Source organism: Doryrhamphus excisus, chromosome 2 (genome assembly GCF_030265055.1).
Source record: "Doryrhamphus excisus isolate RoL2022-K1 chromosome 2, RoL_Dexc_1.0, whole genome shotgun sequence".
Classification (NCBI taxonomy): domain Eukaryota; kingdom Metazoa; phylum Chordata; class Actinopteri; order Syngnathiformes; family Syngnathidae; genus Doryrhamphus; species Doryrhamphus excisus.
Window position 1 is genome coordinate 23,157,725 of NC_080467.1, and position 12,500 is coordinate 23,170,224.

Sequence of the window (12,500 nt, forward strand, 5' to 3'; positions counted from 1 at the left end):
CAGCACCTGGTATTCCCAGGCGGTCTCCCATCCAAGTACTAACCAGGCCCATCCCTGCTTAGCTTCCGAGATCGGACGAGATCGGGCGTTTTCAGGGTAGTATGGCCGTAAGCTGCCAGGGCAACTGAAAAGATCCTATTTGAAGGCGACGCAGGCCAAACTAGACTCCAGCAAAAAGTGTCAAACAGCGCCCTCTGCTGTCAGGCAAGAGCAGAAACCATAAAAAGCTTACAGCACCTGGTATTCCCAGGCGGTCTCCCATCCAAGTACTAACCAGGCCCACCCCTGCTTAGCTTCCGAGATCGGATGAGATCGGGCGTTTTCAGGGTAGTATGGCCGTAAGCTGCCAGGTCAACTGAAAAGATCCTATTTGAAGGCGACGCAGGCCAAACTAGACTCCAGCAAAAAGTGTCAAACAGCGCCCTCTGCTGTCAGGCAAGAGCAGAAACCATAAAAAGCTTACAGCACCTGGTATTCCCAGGCGGTCTCCCATCCAAGTACTAACCAGGCCCGCCCCTGCTTAGCTTCCGAGATCGGGCGTTTTCAGGGTAGTATGGCCGTAAGCTGCCAGGTCAACTGAAAAGATCCTATTTGAAGGCGACGCAGGCCAAACTAGACTCCAGCAAAAAGTGTCAAACAGCGCCCTCTGCTGTCAGGCAAGAGCAGAAACCATAAAAAGCTTACAGCACCTGGTATTCCCAGGCGGTCTCCCATCCAAGTACTAACCAGGCCCGCCCCTGCTTAGCTTCCGAGATCGGGCGTTTTCAGGGTAGTATGGCCGTAAGCTGCCAGGTCAACTGAAAAGATCCTATTTGAAGGCGACGCAGGCCAAACTAGACTCCAGCAAAAAGTGTCAAACAGCGCCTTCTGCTGTCAGGCAAGAGCAGAAACCATAAAAGGCTTACAGCACCTGGTATTCCCAGGCGGTCTCCCATCCAAGTACTAACCAGGCCCGCCCCTGCTTAGCTTCCGAGATCGGACGAGTTCGGGCGTTTTCAGGGTAGTATGGCCGTAAAGTGCCAGGTCCACTGAAAAGTTCCTATTTGAAGGCGACGCAGGCCAAACTAGACTCCAGCAAAAAGTGTCAAACAGCGCCCTCTGCTTTCAGGCAAGAGCAGAAACCATAAAAAGCTTACAGCATCTGGTATTCCCAGGCGGTCTCCCATCCAAGTACTAACCAGTCCCGCCCCTGCTTTGCTTCCGAGATCGGACGAGATCGGGCAATTTCAGGGTAGTATAGCTGTAAGCTGCCAAGGCAACTGAAAAGATCCTATTTGAAGGCGACGCAGGCCAAACTAGACTCCAGCAAAAAATTTCAAACAGCGCCCTCTGCTGTCAGGCAAGAGCAGAAACCATAAAAAGCTTACAGCACCTGTTATTCCCAGGCGGTCTCCCATCCAAGTACTAACCAGGCCCGCCCCTGCTTAGCTTCCGAGATCGGGCGTTTTCAGGGTAGTATGGCCGTAAGCTGCCAAGACAACTGAAAAGATCCTATTTGAAGGCGACGCAGGCCAAACTAGACTCCAGCAAAAAGTGTCAAACAGCGCCCTCTGCTTTCAGGCAAGAGCAGAAACCATAAAAAGCTTACAGCACCTGGTATTCCCAGGCGGTCTCCCATCCAAGTACTAACCAGTCCCGCCCCTGCTTTGCTTCCGAGATCGGACGAGATCGGGCAAATTCAGGGTAGTATGGCTGTAAGCTGCCAAGGCAACTGAAAAGATCCTATTTGAAGGCGACGCAGGCCAAACTAGACTCCAGCAAAAAGTTTCAAACAGCGCCCTCTGCTGTCAGGCAAGAGCAGAAACCATAAAAAGCTTACAGCACTTGTTATTCCCAGCCGGTCTCCCATCCAAGTACTAACCAGGCCCGCCCCTGCTTAGCTTCCGAGATCGGGCGTTTTCAGGGTAGTATGGCCGTAAGCTGCCAAGTCAACTGAAAAGATCCTATTTGAAGGCGACGCAGGCCAAACTAGACTCCAGCAAAAAGTGTCAAACAGCGCCCTCTGCTGTCAGGCAAGAGCAGAAACCATAAAAGGCTTACAGCACCTGGTATTCCCAGGCGGTCTCCCATCCAAGTACTAACCAGGCCCGCCCCTGCTTAGCTTCCGAGATCGGACGAGTTCGGGCGTTTTCAGGGTAGTATGGCCGTAAGCTGCCAAGGCCACTGAAAAGTTCCTATTTGAAGGCGACGCAGGCCAAACTAGACTCCAGCAAAAAGTGTCAAACAGCGCCCTCTGCTTTCAGGCAAGAGCAGAAACCATAAAAAGCTTACAGCACCTGGTATTCCCAGGCGGTCTCCCATCCAAGTACTAACCAGTCCCGCCCCTGCTTTGCTTCCGAGATCGGACGAGATCGGGCAATTTCAGGGTAGTATAGCTGTAAGCTGCCAAGGCAACTGAAAAGATCCTATTTGAAGGCGACGCAGGCCAAACTAGACTCCAGCAAAAAGTTTCAAACAGCGCCCTCTGCTGTCAGGCAAGAGCAGAAACAATAAAAAGCTTACAGCACCTGTTATTCCCAGCCGGTCTCCCATCCAAGTACTAACCAGGCCCGCCCCTGCTTAGCTTCCGAGATCGGGCGTTTTCAGGGTAGTATGGCCGTAAGCTGCCAAGTCAACTGAAAAGATCCTATTTGAAGGCGACGCAGGCCAAACTAGACTCCAGCAAAAAGTGTCAAACAGCGCCCTCTGCTGTCAGGCAAGAGCAGAAACCATAAAAAGCTTACAGCACCTGGTATTCCCAGGCGGTCTCCCATCCAAGTACTAACCAGGCCCATCCCTGCTTAGCTTCCGAGATCGGACGAGATCGGGCGTTTTCAGGGTAGTATGGCCGTAAGCTGCCAGGGCAACTGAAAAGATCCTATTTGAAGGCGACGCAGGCCAAACTAGACTCCAGCAAAAAGTGTCAAACAGCGCCCTCTGCTGTCAGGCAAGAGCAGAAACCATAAAAAGCTTACAGCACCTGGTATTCCCAGGCGGTCTCCCATCCAAGTACTAACCAGGCCCACCCCTGCTTAGCTTCCGAGATCGGATGAGATCGGGCGTTTTCAGGGTAGTATGGCCGTAAGCTGCCAGGTCAAATGAAAAGATCCTATTTGAAGGCGACGCAGGCCAAACTAGACTCCAGCAAAAAGTGTCAAACAGCGCCCTCTGCTGTCAGGCAAGAGCAGAAACCATAAAAAGCTTACAGCACCTGGTATTCCCAGGCGGTCTCCCATCCAAGTACTAACCAGGCCCGCCCCTGCTTAGCTTCCGAGATCGGGCGTTTTCAGGGTAGTATGGCCGTAAGCTGCCAGGTCAACTGAAAAGATCCTATTTGAAGGCGACGCAGGCCAAACTAGACTCCAGCAAAAAGTGTCAAACAGCGCCCTCTGCTGTCAGGCAAGAGCAGAAACCATAAAAAGCTTACAGCACCTGGTATTCCCAGGCGGTCTCCCATCCAAGTACTAACCAGGCCCGCCCCTGCTTAGCTTCCGAGATCGGGCGTTTTCAGGGTAGTATGGCCGTAAGCTGCCAAGTCAACTGAAAAGATCCTATTTGAAGGCGACGCAGGCCAAACTAGACTCCAGCAAAAAGTGTCAAACAGCGCCCTCTGCTGTCAGGCAAGAGCAGAAACCATAAAAGGCTTACAGCACCTGGTATTCCCAGGCGGTCTCCCATCCAAGTACTAACCAGGCCCACCCCTGCTTAGCTTCCGAGATCGGATGAGATCGGGCGTTTTCAGGGTAGTATGGCCGTAAGCTGCCAGGTCAACTGAATAGATCCTATTTGAAGGCGACGCAGGCCAAACTAGAATCCAGCAAAAAGTGTCAAACAGCGCCCTCTGCTGTCAGGCAAGAGCAGAAACCATAAAAAGCTTACAGCACCTGGTATTCCCAGGCGGTCTCCCATCCAAGTACTAACCAGGCCCGCCCCTGCTTAGCTTCCGAGATCGGACGAGTTCGGGCGTTTTCAGGGTAGTATGGCCGTAAGCTGCCAAGGCCACTGAAAAGTTCCTATTTGAAGGCGACGCAGGCCAAACTAGACTCCAGCAAAAAGTGTCAAACAGCGCCCTCTGCTTTCAGGCAAGAGCAGAAACCATAAAAAGCTTACAGCACCTGGTATTCCCAGGCGGTCTCCCATCCAAGTACTAACCAGTCCCCCCCTGCTTTGCTTCCGAGATCGGACGAGATCGGGCAATTTCAGGGTAGTATAGCTGTAAGCTGCCAAGGCAACTGAAAAGATCCTATTTGAAGGCGACGCAGGCCAAACTAGACTCCAGCAAAAAATTTCAAACAGCGCCCTCTGCTGTCAGGCAAGAGCAGAAACCATAAAAAGCTTACAGCACCTGTTATTCCCAGGCGGTCTCCCATCCAAGTACTAACCAGGCCCGCCCCTGCTTAGCTTCCGAGATCGGGCGTTTTCAGGGTAGTATGGCCGTAAGCTGCCAAGTCAACTGAAAAGATCCTATTTGAAGGCGACGCAGGCCAAACTAGACTCCAGCAAAAAGTGTCAAACAGCGCCCTCTGCTTTCAGGCAAGAGCAGAAACCATAAAAAGCTTACAGCACCTGGTATTCCCAGGCGGTCTCCCATCCAAGTACTAACCAGTCCCGCCCCTGCTTTGCTTCCGAGATCGGACGAGATCGGGCAAATTCAGGGTAGTATGGCTGTAAGCTGCCAAGGCAACTGAAAAGATCCTATTTGAAGGCGACGCAGGCCAAACTAGACTCCAGCAAAAAGTTTCAAACAGCGCCCTCTGCTGTCAGGCAAGAGCAGAAACCATAAAAAGCTTACAGCACTTGTTATTCCCAGCCGGTCTCCCATCCAAGTACTAACCAGGCCCGCCCCTGCTTAGCTTCCGAGATCGGGCGTTTTCAGGGTAGTATGGCCGTAAGCTGCCAAGTCAACTGAAAAGATCCTATTTGAAGGCGACGCAGGCCAAACTAGACTCCAGCAAAAAGTGTCAAACAGCGCCCTCTGCTGTCAGGCAAGAGCAGAAACCATAAAAGGCTTACAGCACCTGGTATTCCCAGGCGGTCTCCCATCCAAGTACTAACCAGGCCCGCCCCTGCTTAGCTTCCGAGATCGGACGAGTTCGGGCGTTTTCAGGGTAGTATGGCCGTAAGCTGCCAGGGCCACTGAAAAGTTCCTATTTGAAGGCGACGCAGGCCAAACTAGACTCCAGCAAAAAGTGTCAAACAGCGCCCTCTGCTTTCAGGCAAGAGCAGAAACCATAAAAAGCTTACAGCACCTGGTATTCCCAGGCGGTCTCCCATCCAAGTACTAACCCGTCCCGCCCCTGCTTTGCTTCCGAGATCGGACGAGATCGGGCAATTTCAGGGTAGTATAGCTGTAAGCTGCCAAGGCAACTGAAAAGATCCTATTTGAAGGCGACGCAGGCCAAACTAGACTCCAGCAAAAAGTTTCAAACAGCGCCCTCTGCTGTCAGGCAAGAGCAGAAACCATAAAAAGCTTACAGCACCTGTTATTCCCAGCCGGTCTCCCATCCAAGTACTAACCAGGCCCGCCCCTGCTTAGCTTCCGAGATCGGGCGTTTTCAGGGTAGTATGGCCGTAAGCTGCCAAGTCAACTGAAAAGATCCTATTTGAAGGCGACGCAGGCCAAACTAGACTCCAGCAAAAAGTGTCAAACAGCGCCCTCTGCTGTCAGGCAAGAGCAGAAACCATAAAAAGCTTACAGCACCTGGTATTCCCAGGCGGTCTCCCATCCAAGTACTAACCAGGCACACCCCTGCTTAGCTTCCGAGATCAGACGAGATCGGGCGTTTTCAGGGTAGTATGGCCGTAAGCTGCCAGGTCAACTGAAAAGATCCTATTTGAAGGCGACGCAGGCCAAACTAGACTCCAGCAAAAACTGTCAAACAGCGCCCTCTGCTGTCAGGCAAGAGCAGAAACCATAAAAAGCTTACAGCACCAGGTATTCCCAGGCGGTCTCCCATCCAAGTACTAACCAGGCCCGCCCCTGCTTAGCTACCGAGATCGGACGAGTTCGGGCGTTTTCAGGGTAGTATGGCCGTAAGCTGCCAGGGCACTGAAAAGTTCCTATTTGAAGGCGACGCAGGCCAAACTAGACTCCAGCAAAAAGTGTCAAAAAGCGCCCTCTGCTTTCAGGCAAGAGCAGAAACCATAAAAAGCTTACAGCACCTGGTATTCCCAGGCGGTCTCCCATCCAAGTACTAACCAGGCCCGCCCCTGCTTAGCTTCCGAGATCGGACGAGTTCGGGCGTTTTCAGGGTAGTATGGCCGTAAGCTGCCAGGGCACTGAAAAGTTCCTATTTGAAGGCGACGCAGGCCAAACTAGACTCCAGCAAAAAGTGTCAAAAAGCGCCCTCTGCTTTCAGGCAAGAGCAGAAACCATAAAAAGCTTACAGCACCTGGTATTCCCAGGCGGTCTCCCATCCAAGTACTAACCAGGCCCGCCCCTGCTTAGCTTCCGAGATCGGACGAGATCGGGCGTTTTCAGGGTAGTATGGCCGTAAGCTGCCAGGGCAACTGAAAAGATCCTATTTGAAGGCGACGCAGGCCAAACTAGACTCCAGCAAAAAGTGTCAAACAGCGCCCTCTGCTGTCAGGCAAGAGCAGAAACCATAAAAAGCTTACAGCACCTGGTATTCCCAGGCGGTCTCCCATCCAAGTACTAACCAGGCCCATCCCTGCTTAGCTTCCGAGATCGGACGAGATCGGGCGTTTTCAGGGTAGTATGGCCGTAAGCTGCCAGGGCAACTGAAAAGATCCTATTTGAAGGCGACGCAGGCCAAACTAGACTCCAGCAAAAAGTGTCAAACAGCGCCCTCTGCTGTCAGGCAAGAGCAGAAACCATAAAAAGCTTACAGCACCTGGTATTCCCAGGCGGTCTCCCATCCAAGTACTAACCAGGCCCACCCCTGCTTAGCTTCCGAGATCGGATGAGATCGGGCGTTTTCAGGGTAGTATGGCCGTAAGCTGCCAGGTCAAATGAAAAGATCCTATTTGAAGGCGACGCAGGCCAAACTAGACTCCAGCAAAAAGTGTCAAACAGCGCCCTCTGCTGTCAGGCAAGAGCAGAAACCATAAAAAGCTTACAGCACCTGGTATTCCCAGGCGGTCTCCCATCCAAGTACTAACCAGGCCCGCCCCTGCTTAGCTTCCGAGATCGGGCGTTTTCAGGGTAGTATGGCCGTAAGCTGCCAGGTCAACTGAAAAGATCCTATTTGAAGGCGACGCAGGCCAAACTAGACTCCAGCAAAAAGTGTCAAACAGCGCCCTCTGCTGTCAGGCAAGAGCAGAAACCATAAAAAGCTTACAGCACCTGGTATTCCCAGGCGGTCTCCCATCCAAGTACTAACCAGGCCCGCCCCTGCTTAGCTTCCGAGATCGGGCGTTTTCAGGGTAGTATGGCCGTAAGCTGCCAAGTCAACTGAAAAGATCCTATTTGAAGGCGACGCAGGCCAAACTAGACTCCAGCAAAAAGTGTCAAACAGCGCCCTCTGCTGTCAGGCAAGAGCAGAAACCATAAAAGGCTTACAGCACCTGGTATTCCCAGGCGGTCTCCCATCCAAGTACTAACCAGGCCCACCCCTGCTTAGCTTCCGAGATCGGTCGAGATCGGGCGTTTTCAGGGTACTAAGGCCGTAAGCTGCCAGGGCAACTGAAAAGATCCTATTTGAAGGCGACGCAGGCCAAACTAGACTCCAGCAAAAAGTGTCAAACAGCGCCCTCTGCTGTCAGGCAAGAGCAGAAACCATAAAAAGCTTACAGCACCTGGTATTCCCAGGCGGTCTCCCATCCAAGTACTAACCAGGCCCGCCCCGGCTTAGCTTCCGAGATCGGACGAGATCGGGCGTTTTCAGGGTAGTATGGCCGTAAGCTGCCAGGGCAACTGAAAAGATCCTATTTGAAGGCGACGCAGGCCAAACTAGACTCCAGCAAAAAGTGTCAAACAGCGCCCTCTGCTGTCAGGCAAGAGCAGAAACCATAAAAAGCTTACAGCACCTGGTATTCCCAGGCGGTCTCCCATCCAAGTACTAACCAGGCCCGTCCCTGCTTAGCTTCCGAGATCGGACGAGATCGGGCGTTTTCAGGGTAGTATGGCCGTAAGCTGCCAGGGCAACTGAAAAGATCCTATTTGAAGGCGACGCAGGCCAAACTAGACTCCAGCAAAAAGTGTCAAACAGCGCCCTCTGCTGTCAGGCAAGAGCAGAAACCATAAAAAGCTTACAGCACCTGGTATTCCCAGGCGGTCTACCATCCAAGTACTAACCAGGCCCATCCCTGCTTAGCTTCCGAGATCGGACGAGATCGGGCGTTTTCAGGGTAGTATGGCCGTAAGCTGCCAGGGCAACTGAAAAGATCCTATTTGAAGGCGACGCAGGCCAAACTAGACTCCAGCAAAAAGTGTCAAACAGCGCCCTCTGCTGTCAGGCAAGAGCAGAAACCATAAAAAGCTTACAGCACCTGGTATTCCCAGGCGGTCTCCCATCCAAGTACTAACCAGGCCCACCCCTGCTTAGCTTCCGAGATCGGATGAGATCGGGCGTTTTCAGGGTAGTATGGCCGTAAGCTGCCAGGTCAACTGAAAAGATCCTATTTGAAGGCGACGCAGGCCAAACTAGACTCCAGCAAAAAGTGTCAAACAGCGCCCTCTGCTGTCAGGCAAGAGCAGAAACCATAAAAAGCTTACAGCACCTGGTATTCCCAGGCGGTCTCCCATCCAAGTACTAACCAGGCCCGCCCCTGCTTAGCTTCCGAGATCGGGCGTTTTCAAAGTAGTATGGCCGTAAGCTGCCAGGTCAACTGAAAAGATCCTATTTGAAGGCGACGCAGGCCAAACTAGACTCCAGCAAAAAGTGTCAAACAGCGCCCTCTGCTGTCAGGCAAGAGCAGAAACCATAAAAAGCTTACAGCACCTGGTATTCCCAGGCGGTCTCCCATCCAAGTACTAACCAGGCCCGCCCCTGCTTAGCTTCCGAGATCGGGCGTTTTCAGGGTAGTATGGCCGTAAGCTGCCAGGTCAACTGAATAGATCCTATTTGAAGGCGACGCAGGCCAAACTAGAATCCAGCAAAAAGTGTCAAACAGCGCCCTCTGCTGTCAGGCAAGAGCAGAAACCATAAAAAGCTTACAGCACCTGGTATTCCCAGGCGGTCTCCCATCCAAGTACTAACCAGGCCCGCCCCTGCTTAGCTTCCGAGATCGGACGAGTTCGGGCGTTTTCAGGGTAGTATGGCCGTAAGCTGCCAAGGCCACTGAAAAGTTCCTATTTGAAGGCGACGCAGGCCAAACTAGACTCCAGCAAAAAGTGTCAAACAGCGCCCTCTGCTTTCAGGCAAGAGCAGAAACCATAAAAAGCTTACAGCACCTGGTATTCCCAGGCGGTCTCCCATCCAAGTACTAACCAGTCCCCCCCTGCTTTGCTTCCGAGATCGGACGAGATCGGGCAATTTCAGGGTAGTATAGCTGTAAGCTGCCAAGGCAACTGAAAAGATCCTATTTGAAGGCGACGCAGGCCAAACTAGACTCCAGCAAAAAATTTCAAACAGCGCCCTCTGCTGTCAGGCAAGAGCAGAAACCATAAAAAGCTTACAGCACCTGTTATTCCCAGGCGGTCTCCCATCCAAGTACTAACCAGGCCCGCCCCTGCTAAGCTTCCGAGATCGGGCGTTTTCAGGGTAGTATGGCCGTAAGCTGCCAAGTCAACTGAAAAGATCCTATTTGAAGGCGACGCAGGCCAAACTAGACTCCAGCAAAAAGTGTCAAACAGCGCCCTCTGCTTTCAGGCAAGAGCAGAAACCATAAAAAGCTTACAGCACCTGGTATTCCCAGGCGGTCTCCCATCCAAGTACTAACCAGTCCCGCCCCTGCTTTGCTTCCGAGATCGGGCAAATTCAGGGTAGTATGGCTGTAAGCTGCCAAGGCAACTGAAAAGATCCTATTTGAAGGCGACGCAGGCCAAACTAGACTCCAGCAAAAAGTTTCAAACAGCGCCCTCTGCTGTCAGGCAAGAGCCGAAACCATAAAAAGCTTACAGCACTTGTTATTCCCAGCCGGTCTCCCATCCAAGTACTAACCAGGCCCGCCCCTGCTTAGCTTCCGAGATCGGGCGTTTTCAGGGTAGTATGGCCGTAAGCTGCCAAGTCAACTGAAAAGATCCTATTTGAAGGCGACGCAGGCCAAACTAGACTCCAGCAAAAAGTGTCAAACAGCGCCCTCTGCTGTCAGGCAAGAGCAGAAACCATAAAAGGCTTACAGCACCTGGTATTCCCAGGCGGTCTCCCATCCAAGTACTAACCAGGCCCGCCCCTGCTTAGCTTCCGAGATCGGACGAGTTCGGGCGTTTTCAGGGTAGTATGGCCGTAAGCTGCCAGGGCCACTGAAAAGTTCCTATTTGAAGGCGACGCAGGCCAAACTAGACTCCAGCAAAAAGTGTCAAACAGCGCCCTCTGCTTTCAGGCAAGAGCAGAAACCATAAAAAGCTTACAGCACCTGGTATTCCCAGGCGGTCTCCCATCCAAGTACTAACCCGTCCCGCCCCTGCTTTGCTTCCGAGATCGGACGAGATCGGGCAATTTCAGGGTAGTATAGCTGTAAGCTGCCAAGGCAACTGAAAAGATCCTATTTGAAGGCGACGCAGGCCAAACTAGACTCCAGCAAAAAGTTTCAAACAGCGCCCTCTGCTGTCAGGCAAGAGCAGAAACCATAAAAAGCTTACAGCACCTGTTATTCCCAGCCGGTCTCCCATCCAAGTACTAACCAGGCCCGCCCCTGCTTAGCTTCCGAGATCGGGCGTTTTCAGGGTAGTATGGCCGTAAGCTGCCAAGTCAACTGAAAAGATCCTATTTGAAGGCGACGCAGGCCAAACTAGACTCCAGCAAAAAGTGTCAAACAGCGCCCTCTGCTGTCAGGCAAGAGCAGAAACCATAAAAAGCTTACAGCACCTGGTATTCCCAGGCGGTCTCCCATCCAAGTACTAACCAGGCACACCCCTGCTTAGCTTCCGAGATCAGACGAGATCGGGCGTTTTCAGGGTAGTATGGCCGTAAGCTGCCAGGTCAACTGAAAAGATCCTATTTGAAGGCGACGCAGGCCAAACTAGACTCCAGCAAAAACTGTCAAACAGCGCCCTCTGCTGTCAGGCAAGAGCAGAAACCATAAAAAGCTTACAGCACCAGGTATTCCCAGGCGGTCTCCCATCCAAGTACTAACCAGGCCCGCCCCTGCTTAGCTACCGAGATCGGACGAGTTCGGGCGTTTTCAGGGTAGTATGGCCGTAAGCTGCCAGGGCACTGAAAAGTTCCTATTTGAAGGCGACGCAGGCCAAACTAGACTCCAGCAAAAAGTGTCAAAAAGCGCCCTCTGCTTTCAGGCAAGAGCAGAAACCATAAAAAGCTTACAGCACCTGGTATTCCCAGGCGGTCTCCCATCCAAGTACTAACCAGGCCCGCCCCTGCTTAGCTTCCGAGATCGGACGAGATCGGGCGTTTTCAGGGTAGTATGGCCGTAAGCTGCCAGGGCAACTGAAAAGATCCTATTTGAAGGCGACGCAGGCCAAACTAGACTCCAGCAAAAAGTGTCAAACAGCGCCCTCTGCTGTCAGGCAAGAGCAGAAACCATAAAAAGCTTACAGCACCTGGTATTCCCAGGCGGTCTCCCATCCAAGTACTAACCAGGCCCAACCCTGCTTAGCTTCCGAGATCGGACGAGATCGGGCGTTTTCAGGGTAGTATGGCCGTAAGCTGCCAGGGCAACTGAAAAGATCCTATTTGAAGGCGACGCAGGCCAAACTAGACTCCAGCAAAAAGTGTCAAACAGCGCCCTCTGCTGTCAGGCAAGAGCAGAAACCATAAAAAGCTTACAGCACCTGGTATTCCCAGGCGGTCTCCCATCCAAGTACTAACCAGGCCCACCCCTGCTTAGCTTCCGAGATCGGATGAGATCGGGCGTTTTCAGGGTAGTATGGCCGTAAGCTGCCAGGTCAAATGAAAAGATCCTATTTGAAGGCGACGCAGGCCAAACTAGACTCCAGCAAAAAGTGTCAAACAACGCCCTCTGCTGTCAGGCAAGAGCAGAAACCATAAAAAGCTTACAGCACCTGGTATTCCCAGGCGGTCTCCCATCCAAGTACTAACCAGGCCCGCCCCTGCTTAGCTTCCGAGATCGGGCGTTTTCAGGGTAGTATGGCCGTAAGCTGCCAGGTCAACTGAAAAGATCCTATTTGAAGGCGACGCAGGCCAAACTAGACTCCAGCAAAAAGTGTCAAACAGCGCCCTCTGCTGTCAGGCAAGAGCAGAAACCATAAAAAGCTTACAGCACCTGTTATTCCCAGCCGGTCTCCCATCCAAGTACTAACCAGGCCCGTCCCTGCTTAGCTTCCGAGATCGGGCGTTTTCAGGGTAGTATGGCCGTAAGCTGCCAAGTCAACTGAAAAGATCCTATTTGAAGGCGACGCAGGCCAAACTAGACTCCAGCAAAAAGTGTCAAACAGCGCCCTCTGCTGTCAGGCAAGAGCAGAAACCATAAAAAGCTTA

General features: G+C 52.4%; 34 non-coding genes and 22 pseudogenes across 34 annotated transcripts in view; all 56 read right to left on the reverse strand.

Annotated features, from left to right (window-relative positions):
- Positions 1-113, reverse strand: part of LOC131120432 (5S ribosomal RNA) — a 119-nt gene extending 6 nt beyond the window's left edge. Inside the window, exon 1 of the ribosomal RNA XR_009126987.1 lies at positions 1-113. This exon is cut by the window's left edge and continues 6 nt beyond it. This is a non-coding gene — a ribosomal RNA (5S ribosomal RNA).
- A 112-nt stretch (positions 114-225) lies between these two features.
- LOC131124233 (5S ribosomal RNA) lies at positions 226-344 on the reverse strand. Its single transcript, XR_009128893.1, has one exon. It is a non-coding gene; the product is annotated as a 5S ribosomal RNA (ribosomal RNA).
- A 112-nt stretch (positions 345-456) lies between these two features.
- On the reverse strand, positions 457-565 carry LOC131122420 (5S ribosomal RNA; annotated as a pseudogene).
- A 112-nt stretch (positions 566-677) lies between these two features.
- LOC131122421 (5S ribosomal RNA) lies at positions 678-786 on the reverse strand (annotated as a pseudogene).
- A 112-nt stretch (positions 787-898) lies between these two features.
- On the reverse strand, positions 899-1,017 carry LOC131121153 (5S ribosomal RNA). Its single transcript, XR_009127688.1, has one exon. It is a non-coding gene; the product is annotated as a 5S ribosomal RNA (ribosomal RNA).
- Positions 1,018-1,129: 112 nt separating this feature from the next.
- Positions 1,130-1,248, reverse strand: LOC131121932 (5S ribosomal RNA). The gene has a single exon (XR_009128423.1). It is a non-coding gene; the product is annotated as a 5S ribosomal RNA (ribosomal RNA).
- A 112-nt stretch (positions 1,249-1,360) lies between these two features.
- On the reverse strand, positions 1,361-1,469 carry LOC131122817 (5S ribosomal RNA; annotated as a pseudogene).
- Positions 1,470-1,581: 112 nt separating this feature from the next.
- LOC131121868 (5S ribosomal RNA) lies at positions 1,582-1,700 on the reverse strand. Its single transcript, XR_009128362.1, has one exon. It is a non-coding gene; the product is annotated as a 5S ribosomal RNA (ribosomal RNA).
- A 112-nt stretch (positions 1,701-1,812) lies between these two features.
- LOC131123671 (5S ribosomal RNA) lies at positions 1,813-1,921 on the reverse strand (annotated as a pseudogene).
- Positions 1,922-2,033: 112 nt separating this feature from the next.
- LOC131124182 (5S ribosomal RNA) lies at positions 2,034-2,152 on the reverse strand. The gene has a single exon (XR_009128841.1). It is a non-coding gene; the product is annotated as a 5S ribosomal RNA (ribosomal RNA).
- A 112-nt stretch (positions 2,153-2,264) lies between these two features.
- On the reverse strand, positions 2,265-2,383 carry LOC131121965 (5S ribosomal RNA). The gene has a single exon (XR_009128455.1). It is a non-coding gene; the product is annotated as a 5S ribosomal RNA (ribosomal RNA).
- Positions 2,384-2,495: 112 nt separating this feature from the next.
- LOC131123242 (5S ribosomal RNA) lies at positions 2,496-2,604 on the reverse strand (annotated as a pseudogene).
- Positions 2,605-2,716: 112 nt separating this feature from the next.
- On the reverse strand, positions 2,717-2,835 carry LOC131120443 (5S ribosomal RNA). Its single transcript, XR_009126998.1, has one exon. It is a non-coding gene; the product is annotated as a 5S ribosomal RNA (ribosomal RNA).
- Positions 2,836-2,947: 112 nt separating this feature from the next.
- Positions 2,948-3,066, reverse strand: LOC131124244 (5S ribosomal RNA). Its single transcript, XR_009128904.1, has one exon. It is a non-coding gene; the product is annotated as a 5S ribosomal RNA (ribosomal RNA).
- Positions 3,067-3,178: 112 nt separating this feature from the next.
- Positions 3,179-3,287, reverse strand: LOC131122422 (5S ribosomal RNA; annotated as a pseudogene).
- A 112-nt stretch (positions 3,288-3,399) lies between these two features.
- LOC131122424 (5S ribosomal RNA) lies at positions 3,400-3,508 on the reverse strand (annotated as a pseudogene).
- A 112-nt stretch (positions 3,509-3,620) lies between these two features.
- LOC131120494 (5S ribosomal RNA) lies at positions 3,621-3,739 on the reverse strand. Its single transcript, XR_009127048.1, has one exon. It is a non-coding gene; the product is annotated as a 5S ribosomal RNA (ribosomal RNA).
- Positions 3,740-3,851: 112 nt separating this feature from the next.
- LOC131120155 (5S ribosomal RNA) lies at positions 3,852-3,970 on the reverse strand. The gene has a single exon (XR_009126716.1). It is a non-coding gene; the product is annotated as a 5S ribosomal RNA (ribosomal RNA).
- Positions 3,971-4,082: 112 nt separating this feature from the next.
- On the reverse strand, positions 4,083-4,200 carry LOC131122792 (5S ribosomal RNA; annotated as a pseudogene).
- Positions 4,201-4,312: 112 nt separating this feature from the next.
- Positions 4,313-4,421, reverse strand: LOC131122818 (5S ribosomal RNA; annotated as a pseudogene).
- Positions 4,422-4,533: 112 nt separating this feature from the next.
- Positions 4,534-4,652, reverse strand: LOC131121870 (5S ribosomal RNA). Its single transcript, XR_009128364.1, has one exon. It is a non-coding gene; the product is annotated as a 5S ribosomal RNA (ribosomal RNA).
- A 112-nt stretch (positions 4,653-4,764) lies between these two features.
- LOC131123672 (5S ribosomal RNA) lies at positions 4,765-4,873 on the reverse strand (annotated as a pseudogene).
- A 112-nt stretch (positions 4,874-4,985) lies between these two features.
- LOC131124183 (5S ribosomal RNA) lies at positions 4,986-5,104 on the reverse strand. The gene has a single exon (XR_009128842.1). It is a non-coding gene; the product is annotated as a 5S ribosomal RNA (ribosomal RNA).
- Positions 5,105-5,216: 112 nt separating this feature from the next.
- Positions 5,217-5,335, reverse strand: LOC131121940 (5S ribosomal RNA). Its single transcript, XR_009128430.1, has one exon. It is a non-coding gene; the product is annotated as a 5S ribosomal RNA (ribosomal RNA).
- A 112-nt stretch (positions 5,336-5,447) lies between these two features.
- LOC131123243 (5S ribosomal RNA) lies at positions 5,448-5,556 on the reverse strand (annotated as a pseudogene).
- Positions 5,557-5,668: 112 nt separating this feature from the next.
- On the reverse strand, positions 5,669-5,787 carry LOC131120715 (5S ribosomal RNA). Its single transcript, XR_009127264.1, has one exon. It is a non-coding gene; the product is annotated as a 5S ribosomal RNA (ribosomal RNA).
- A 112-nt stretch (positions 5,788-5,899) lies between these two features.
- LOC131120667 (5S ribosomal RNA) lies at positions 5,900-6,018 on the reverse strand. The gene has a single exon (XR_009127217.1). It is a non-coding gene; the product is annotated as a 5S ribosomal RNA (ribosomal RNA).
- Positions 6,019-6,129: 111 nt separating this feature from the next.
- LOC131120156 (5S ribosomal RNA) lies at positions 6,130-6,248 on the reverse strand. Its single transcript, XR_009126717.1, has one exon. It is a non-coding gene; the product is annotated as a 5S ribosomal RNA (ribosomal RNA).
- A 111-nt stretch (positions 6,249-6,359) lies between these two features.
- LOC131122191 (5S ribosomal RNA) lies at positions 6,360-6,478 on the reverse strand. The gene has a single exon (XR_009128578.1). It is a non-coding gene; the product is annotated as a 5S ribosomal RNA (ribosomal RNA).
- A 112-nt stretch (positions 6,479-6,590) lies between these two features.
- Positions 6,591-6,709, reverse strand: LOC131120455 (5S ribosomal RNA). Its single transcript, XR_009127009.1, has one exon. It is a non-coding gene; the product is annotated as a 5S ribosomal RNA (ribosomal RNA).
- Positions 6,710-6,821: 112 nt separating this feature from the next.
- On the reverse strand, positions 6,822-6,940 carry LOC131124257 (5S ribosomal RNA). The gene has a single exon (XR_009128915.1). It is a non-coding gene; the product is annotated as a 5S ribosomal RNA (ribosomal RNA).
- A 112-nt stretch (positions 6,941-7,052) lies between these two features.
- LOC131122425 (5S ribosomal RNA) lies at positions 7,053-7,161 on the reverse strand (annotated as a pseudogene).
- A 112-nt stretch (positions 7,162-7,273) lies between these two features.
- LOC131122426 (5S ribosomal RNA) lies at positions 7,274-7,382 on the reverse strand (annotated as a pseudogene).
- Positions 7,383-7,494: 112 nt separating this feature from the next.
- LOC131121529 (5S ribosomal RNA) lies at positions 7,495-7,613 on the reverse strand. Its single transcript, XR_009128035.1, has one exon. It is a non-coding gene; the product is annotated as a 5S ribosomal RNA (ribosomal RNA).
- A 112-nt stretch (positions 7,614-7,725) lies between these two features.
- Positions 7,726-7,844, reverse strand: LOC131120412 (5S ribosomal RNA). The gene has a single exon (XR_009126968.1). It is a non-coding gene; the product is annotated as a 5S ribosomal RNA (ribosomal RNA).
- A 112-nt stretch (positions 7,845-7,956) lies between these two features.
- On the reverse strand, positions 7,957-8,075 carry LOC131120988 (5S ribosomal RNA). The gene has a single exon (XR_009127529.1). It is a non-coding gene; the product is annotated as a 5S ribosomal RNA (ribosomal RNA).
- Positions 8,076-8,187: 112 nt separating this feature from the next.
- LOC131123233 (5S ribosomal RNA) lies at positions 8,188-8,306 on the reverse strand. The gene has a single exon (XR_009128700.1). It is a non-coding gene; the product is annotated as a 5S ribosomal RNA (ribosomal RNA).
- A 112-nt stretch (positions 8,307-8,418) lies between these two features.
- Positions 8,419-8,537, reverse strand: LOC131124268 (5S ribosomal RNA). Its single transcript, XR_009128926.1, has one exon. It is a non-coding gene; the product is annotated as a 5S ribosomal RNA (ribosomal RNA).
- Positions 8,538-8,649: 112 nt separating this feature from the next.
- On the reverse strand, positions 8,650-8,758 carry LOC131122953 (5S ribosomal RNA; annotated as a pseudogene).
- A 112-nt stretch (positions 8,759-8,870) lies between these two features.
- Positions 8,871-8,979, reverse strand: LOC131122427 (5S ribosomal RNA; annotated as a pseudogene).
- A 112-nt stretch (positions 8,980-9,091) lies between these two features.
- LOC131120157 (5S ribosomal RNA) lies at positions 9,092-9,210 on the reverse strand. The gene has a single exon (XR_009126718.1). It is a non-coding gene; the product is annotated as a 5S ribosomal RNA (ribosomal RNA).
- Positions 9,211-9,322: 112 nt separating this feature from the next.
- On the reverse strand, positions 9,323-9,440 carry LOC131122793 (5S ribosomal RNA; annotated as a pseudogene).
- Positions 9,441-9,552: 112 nt separating this feature from the next.
- Positions 9,553-9,661, reverse strand: LOC131123478 (5S ribosomal RNA; annotated as a pseudogene).
- A 112-nt stretch (positions 9,662-9,773) lies between these two features.
- On the reverse strand, positions 9,774-9,882 carry LOC131123891 (5S ribosomal RNA; annotated as a pseudogene).
- A 112-nt stretch (positions 9,883-9,994) lies between these two features.
- LOC131123674 (5S ribosomal RNA) lies at positions 9,995-10,103 on the reverse strand (annotated as a pseudogene).
- Positions 10,104-10,215: 112 nt separating this feature from the next.
- On the reverse strand, positions 10,216-10,334 carry LOC131124184 (5S ribosomal RNA). The gene has a single exon (XR_009128843.1). It is a non-coding gene; the product is annotated as a 5S ribosomal RNA (ribosomal RNA).
- A 112-nt stretch (positions 10,335-10,446) lies between these two features.
- Positions 10,447-10,565, reverse strand: LOC131121941 (5S ribosomal RNA). Its single transcript, XR_009128431.1, has one exon. It is a non-coding gene; the product is annotated as a 5S ribosomal RNA (ribosomal RNA).
- A 112-nt stretch (positions 10,566-10,677) lies between these two features.
- Positions 10,678-10,786, reverse strand: LOC131123244 (5S ribosomal RNA; annotated as a pseudogene).
- A 112-nt stretch (positions 10,787-10,898) lies between these two features.
- LOC131120716 (5S ribosomal RNA) lies at positions 10,899-11,017 on the reverse strand. Its single transcript, XR_009127265.1, has one exon. It is a non-coding gene; the product is annotated as a 5S ribosomal RNA (ribosomal RNA).
- A 112-nt stretch (positions 11,018-11,129) lies between these two features.
- On the reverse strand, positions 11,130-11,248 carry LOC131120668 (5S ribosomal RNA). Its single transcript, XR_009127218.1, has one exon. It is a non-coding gene; the product is annotated as a 5S ribosomal RNA (ribosomal RNA).
- Positions 11,249-11,359: 111 nt separating this feature from the next.
- LOC131122202 (5S ribosomal RNA) lies at positions 11,360-11,478 on the reverse strand. Its single transcript, XR_009128582.1, has one exon. It is a non-coding gene; the product is annotated as a 5S ribosomal RNA (ribosomal RNA).
- A 112-nt stretch (positions 11,479-11,590) lies between these two features.
- On the reverse strand, positions 11,591-11,709 carry LOC131122393 (5S ribosomal RNA). Its single transcript, XR_009128613.1, has one exon. It is a non-coding gene; the product is annotated as a 5S ribosomal RNA (ribosomal RNA).
- A 112-nt stretch (positions 11,710-11,821) lies between these two features.
- On the reverse strand, positions 11,822-11,940 carry LOC131120103 (5S ribosomal RNA). Its single transcript, XR_009126665.1, has one exon. It is a non-coding gene; the product is annotated as a 5S ribosomal RNA (ribosomal RNA).
- A 112-nt stretch (positions 11,941-12,052) lies between these two features.
- Positions 12,053-12,161, reverse strand: LOC131122428 (5S ribosomal RNA; annotated as a pseudogene).
- Positions 12,162-12,273: 112 nt separating this feature from the next.
- LOC131123101 (5S ribosomal RNA) lies at positions 12,274-12,382 on the reverse strand (annotated as a pseudogene).
- A 112-nt stretch (positions 12,383-12,494) lies between these two features.
- LOC131120717 (5S ribosomal RNA) overlaps positions 12,495-12,500 on the reverse strand; it is a 119-nt gene continuing 113 nt past the window's right edge. Inside the window, exon 1 of the ribosomal RNA XR_009127266.1 lies at positions 12,495-12,500. This exon is cut by the window's right edge and continues 113 nt beyond it. This is a non-coding gene — a ribosomal RNA (5S ribosomal RNA).